We start from the raw sequence: 6951 nt of genomic DNA, 5'->3' as shown, positions 1-6951 counted from the left end.
TTGTGCACGACACTCTTTTGATGGGATTTCATGTTTACCTAGAGTTTGGCAAATTAGATCAGAGATTTTCTGACCAGTTTTTTGGTTACAGTTCAGGAAAACGAAAAACCGTTCTTGAATTGTAAAATTTGTTGCTTTCGAATTGAAATGGAGTTAGCCCAAAATGAACGTAATCAACGTAACTAGCATCAGGTGTAGCATCAACGATAATGGCAAAATACTTGGCTTTCTTGCCTTGATCTAATATATTTTCCCTCACGTGCTTTGCACAAATTTCTATAAACTCGTTCTGAATGTCTGGGGAAAAATAGTGAATTTTTAAACATTTGTGCTGCTGTTGTGAAATGCAAACTTTCTCCAAAGGATCTCTACGTATCGGCTTATGAGATCTTAGATGCCCAAAAGATGTCCATCGTTTCGTTCACCATGATATATACTTTCGCCTTTGAAAGTTAGGCCTCTTTCACCAAAAAAAAAAAAAATAGTGTCCAAAATTTTATATAAAATTTCTTTCCACTTTTGAGTTTCAGTGATTAGCTGCTCATTGATAAGTGTATCAATTGTAGCCCCTTTTTGAATTAGATTTTGTAAAGATCGCCACTGAATATAACATCTAATGTGGTTTTGAGTATTTTCGTGTGATGGCGGTTTATCGTATAGCTTCTTCCATACCTGGTATTTCGAATATCCGCCAGGACAACAAATTTTAGGTCGATTTAAAGTATTGGTGCTTAACAGACGACATGGTAGGCAATAAAAAGCATTGCTACTGGCACTCCACACTAACCAGTCACGCTCCACTTTCTCTCCATTTGGCAAGATTCTGTTTAACAACAAGGTTGGTAATGTCTCGTCATGACAATCACGTGAAAAATAACAAGACACTTTAGATGACCTCGACGAATTATTTCGTTGACTTCTTAAGATCGCAAAAACTCATTATTTACGGTACCGATATCGAAGTCGTTTAAATAATCTGGACTTTGATATAGAGTTGGTGTTATTGTTGGAAGACTTTTTGACGATGAAAGTTCATCAGTGTCACCACGAAAACCTTACGATTTCGGATTCATGTAAACATACATTTTTGTTTGATGTTTTTATTGTCTCCTTACTGTTCGAAGGGCCAGGCAAAAAATCATTATCAATTTTCGTTGCTTTTGAAATACGGCTTAAAATTTGCGCATGGAACAACTAAAGACTCTCCTGAATTGAAAAAAAATGTCTTATTACCTCTTAATCGCGGGCCCCCTGAGAAACCCCGGGCCCAGGGGGAATCCCCCCATTCCCCTCCCCTATCGTCGGGCCTGCATGCAAGAACATTGAAATCGAGTAAAGAGTTAAACTGGATCAAACCCTATCATCACTAAGAAAATAAGGGTTGAGTAAGAAGGGCGTAACACCTACCATACAAATGGAATAATGAAAATTGTTATGGAGCTATATGACGTTAAGTCCTAACATAAAATAAATAAATGTAAGGCGCAATAACCTCCGAAGAGATCTAAGGCCAAGCTTCTCTTCCAATTTGCGTCGTGCTCCTCTTGATTTTCCCTACAAATTGGGCGGACCGGACCTACATGTTTTATGCCGACTCCGAACGGCATCTGCAAGGCAGATGAGTTTTCACTGAGAGCTTTTCATTGCAGAAATATACCCGAAGCGCTTTCCAAACACTGCCGAGGGGCGACCCACTTGGAAAAATTTTCTTCTAATTTAAAAACCTTATTTCTAAAATTTTGATATTGCTTTGCCCGGGGTGCGAACCCAGGGCATACGGTGTGGTAGGCGGAGCACGCTACCATCACACCACGGTGGCCGCCAGTCCTAACAGCACCAGTAATATATGGAATTGAAAAAAAAAAACAAGACAAATGGGGCTTTCAAAACTATGGCTGCCTTAAAAACTTAGGTTATTTCAACACGTAAAGTTTGATTACAGAGTTGGGTTTGGCTGTTATTCCTTTAGTATTCTTTTATGTTATCTTTAGGATTGGTATTTTTGGATATTGTTTAATTTGATATTAATTGATGTAATTATAAGGTGTAATGATCATCACAAAAGTGGTGATTTTTTGTTACTTGCTGGAACAGCCGCAGTTGAAGTAAATTAGTGCTTTTTTGTCTATAGACGGTCTTACGTACAAAAATTTACTCTCTTTAAAAATAAAATTGGCGGAAACACTTCAGCAGCAGCTTTTGCTAAACAACTTCTTGAAATTAATTATGACAAAATTTCTACTTCTTTACTAACAAATTTGATTTCTTTTCCTGCAAACGATTAGATTTCTTTTCCTGGGAAATAATGACATAACCTGAAGCTTTAATATCTAATGATTGATGAATGTATTGAACCTGTCTTTACAAGCTGTAAATTGATTTAAGAAAAGGCATTTTAGGCACCTTAAAATGGGGATGTTAATATCACTAAAACCAGGACAACTTATCACTCTATTAACACAGTCGTGGAAGAGTCCCAAGCTGTGCATATCCGATTGAGTTTATTAGCTCTTTTGAGCCGTTAGAAATTTCTCCTCATCGATTGATCCTTAAAAAGGGCCCATAATATCATAATATTTATGCTTCCTTATTTCGATTCTCCACGCTTATGTAGTGGGACAAGGCTTTTCATCACAAAACTTTTACGGATGTCGTTGGAGCAATTCACTTTATTGGAAAATTTCGAAAACAATAAAGCTTAAAACCAAGGATTCCATTGATACCGATAGATTTGTCTTTTCGATTTTAAATGCCTCAAATTTCCTATCCCTATCAATGAAGCTCAACGACGATCATTAGATGCCAATCAACGGATTGATGAGCGCAATACAAACATTTATAGCTTCAGAGCTTCTGCAACTCTATTGTCAACCTCACCTACGCCAGGGAGATGCTATTACAAATATGATTATATCATACAACAACAGTCATTAGCTGTAGCAGAAGTCAATCTTACCAACTCATGTTTTACCCATGGCCAGTTACGCGTAGTTTGCAATTTTTTATAGAAACGTGGGGTAAAACCCACGGGCATAAGCTAGTGCTAAATAAAAACAATTAAGTGGTATGTTTAGCGTTAAATAAATATAAATATAAAAATTCAAGACGCGATAACCTCCGAAGAGATTTTGTGCCGACCTTCTCTTCCAATGGCGTCGTGTTACTTTTAATTTTTCTTACAAATTGGTCGGACAGGACCCACTTGTTTTATGCCGACACCGAACGGCATCTGCCAATCAGATGAGTTTTCACTGAGAGCTTTTCATTGCAGAAATACACACGGAGTGCTTGCCAAGCACTGCCGAGGGGCGACCCCGCTTAAAAAAATTGTCTTCTAATTGAAAAACCTTATTTCTAAAATTTTGATGTTGCTTTTCCCGGGGCGTGAACCCAGGATCTTCGGTGTGGATGGCGGAGCACGCTACCATCACACCACGGCGGTCTCCAAAATATGTTAGCAAGTATTTTTTTAAATCTCTTAGTGAAAACTCATCTGCCTTGAAGATGTCGTTCGGAGTTGGTTTATGCTTTGCTTGCAAAAAAAGTTGAAAGATTCCTACTTTTTCAGGTAAGATGGCGCTAGTGCCGGTCGACCTGCTGTACTCCATAAGAGTACATGCAATCCACTCATAATGCATAAGATTGTGTCTAACGAATCTAAGCGAAAAACTGCTTATGTGATGGGGCTTTCACTAAAACAGCAAATAAGTATATGGTAGGATGTGGATAAAAAACCGACTCTAATACTTTTGTTTACTTTTAATAAAATACATGAGATAAAATGCAATTATTTGCTAAAATTTATTTTATTGGGGTTGTTTTATTATTCTGATTTTGACACAAAAGTTAATGTTCACAACTATTTAAATCTAATGGCGTTGTTTTGTGAAGTCATAACTCATTTATATTCGTTTTCAATGCGCTAAAATGTTTTGCAAAATGCCCATGCATTAACTATGCATTTGAAATGCTATTACGAATTAAAATTTTTGCATATAGTTTGTCATATTAACAAGCAACAAATTTTGTATTGCTATTCGTTTATTGAGCTAAGTAGTTATTTGGTACGAATTAGTCGCTTAGATTTATATTATTTTGAGTTACGTATATCACTGCATTTTTTTAATGCGTTTGTCACAAACCCACGAATTTGTACAATAAAAGCCATTTTGTCAAAAAATTGTTTTGTTAAACGAACTTCACTATACAGAACGTATGCAGTTGGTAAATGGTTTTCTGTTCGCTGGAGAATTTGCTTTATTTTACCTTTCATAAATATGAAATTTTATTTTAAATTGGGTTAGATGTTAGCAAGTTGTACAAAAAATTATACATGGGTACCAAAAAGTCTTAATTTTCGACAGCAACATGATAGTTCTAGTTTAGCAGTTTAGTTTTAGTTTTTTCAACAAACTTTCCGTATCTTGGAGATTCGCACAGCTCACCAAAATGGCGTTTTGTCATCCTCTGGCGAGTTTTAGAAAATTGAGGGGTGATGGACCCTGGTATTGTGGGAAGAAGCAAGTCTTTTGGCATGAGTGTGACACGCGTATAATTTTTCATGTCCGGATGACACTGAGTGCATGGGTTACCGTAGCGCAGATCCGGCAATAGCCGCAACGTACCACTGCGTGTATGTATTCAAACCTGGGATCTTGCAAATCAGTAGGCCGATAAAACAACAAAAATTGTTAATACATCCAGAGCACGGGTAAAAAGTGTCAATAAATATGATACTATGGCACCATTGCCATGAAACAAGTCCAATTTTCAAGAGAGAAATTCGATAGAAGTAGAAATAGCTGAATGGTTATAGCAGCGGAGCCTAAATGTTGCCGATGAAGGAATTTAGCAGTTCCCGAAATGGATCTTTTCAACGAGCTTTGGCAGTTGTCTAAATTTTTTCTTTTTTCTATTCTAGTTAAAACAGTTTTTTAATAATTTGGGAAAAAATTAAACAACGTGATAGAAGGACGGACAAGGCGACTGCTTTTTCGATGATATCTTGTAAATCTCTTCAAAGCCTTTTCTCCCGAGAGGGGGATTTGAACCCACACTCCTACGATGGTTGAAGTGTTACAAATTCATTCAACCACGTCAGGCCTTAGTTGTTGTAAACTTTATCCCAATTGCCTTCTTTGCATATTTTATTCTTTTGCACACTACAAACTTCGTACGTAATTATGTGTTAAATTTGTGCTTGTTGGTGAGGCGGTTTCAAAGAAACTGGTATTGTTACTGTTTTGTTTGCTCTATTTATAGAACTACAACGAATTAACCAATGTTGTCTATTTGTATGAGTTGAGCGGAGATTGCCCTTATTGCTTTAAATATATGAAAACGTTTATTTGAAGCAATTTTTAATTTAATATATATGGAACAATATACTATAAAAGCGTACAATTACTGGAATGTGTTGATGACATTTATATCATCGGCCTAAACACCCGCACTGTTAGTTCTGCTTACTCAAAACTGGAAAAAGAAGCGACAAAATGGGTTTAATGGTGAATGAGGATAAAACAAAGTACCTGCTGTCATCGAGCAACGAGTCAGCGCATACGGGCATTGGCAACCACGCTACTGTTGGCAGCCATAATTTCGAAATAGTAAAAGGCTTCGTTTATTTGGGAACCAGCATCAACACTACCAACAACATCTGCACTGAAATCCAGCGAAGAATCAATCTTGCCAATAAAAGCTACTTTGGACTAGGTAGGCAATTGAAAAGTAAAGTCCTCTCTCGGCGAACGAAAATCATACTATACAAGTCACTTATCGTACCCGTACTGCTATATGGGGCAGAAGCATGGACCATAACAACAGCAGATGAAGCGGCTTTGGGGGTGTTCGAGAGACAAGTTTTCGAAAGATTTATGGACCTCTACGCGTTGGCGATGGCGAGTACTGGAGAAAATTTAATGATGAGCATACGCAGACATCAACATAGTCCAGCGAATTAAAACGCAGCGGCTGCGCTGGCTAGGCTATGTTATGCGAATGAATGATGATGCTCCGGCCAAGAAAGTGTTTCTATCGGAACCCTCCTATGGAAGCAGAGGTAGAGAGCGGCACCCACTCCGTTGGAAGGACCTGGTGGAATACGATTTAAACTCCCTTGGTGTGACCAATTGGCGCCGGTTGGCGGAGCGAAGGAGCGACTGGCGCGCCTTGTTGGACGGCCATAACCGTTTAGACGGTTAAGCGCCAATTAAGTAAGTACGTAATTTATTTAATAATTTGGGAAAAATTAAACAACGTGACGTCACGACGGACAAGGCGACAGCTGTTTCCATTATACAGCAACAATACAAGTTTCTTTGAAACCGCCTTACCGCATAATTTTAACACATAATTACATACGAAGTATGTAGTGTGCAAAAGAATAAAATATGCAAAGAAGGCAATTGGGATAAAGTTTACAACAACTAAGGTATGACGTGACTGAATGCGTTTGTAACACTTCAACCATCGTATGAGTGCGGGTTCAAATCCCACTCCCGGCAGGAAAAGCTTTGAAAAGATTTACAAGGTATAATCGAAACAGCTGGCGCCTTGTCCATCCTGATGTCACGTTGTTTAAATTTTTCCCAAATTATTAAATAAATTATAAATTAAAAATTGCTTCAAATAAACGTTTTCATACATTTAAAGCAACAAGGGTAATCCCTGCTTAAATCATACAAATTTTTTCATTTAAGAAAAAATATATCATAAAAAAAATAATGACAAAATAATTATTTTTAGGCCTTCAATTGATCTCTTTTTGCACGTAACCTCACAATTGCCTTCACTTCCCAAAATATTTAAGAAAACCCATTGACTTATTTGACGCGTATTTACTGATATGTATGTATGTGTGTTTAAACCTAACACTTTCTTATGTGCTAAAAACGTGACTACATTTAAGCATTTAAATCATAAAATTATTGACCAACCAGCATATTCTTC

The sequence above is a fragment of the Eurosta solidaginis genome, unplaced genomic scaffold, assembly GCF_040869045.1.
Source record: "Eurosta solidaginis isolate ZX-2024a unplaced genomic scaffold, ASM4086904v1 ctg00000220.1, whole genome shotgun sequence".
NCBI lineage: Eukaryota > Metazoa > Arthropoda > Insecta > Diptera > Tephritidae > Eurosta > Eurosta solidaginis.
This window is presented reverse-complemented; position numbering follows the sequence as displayed.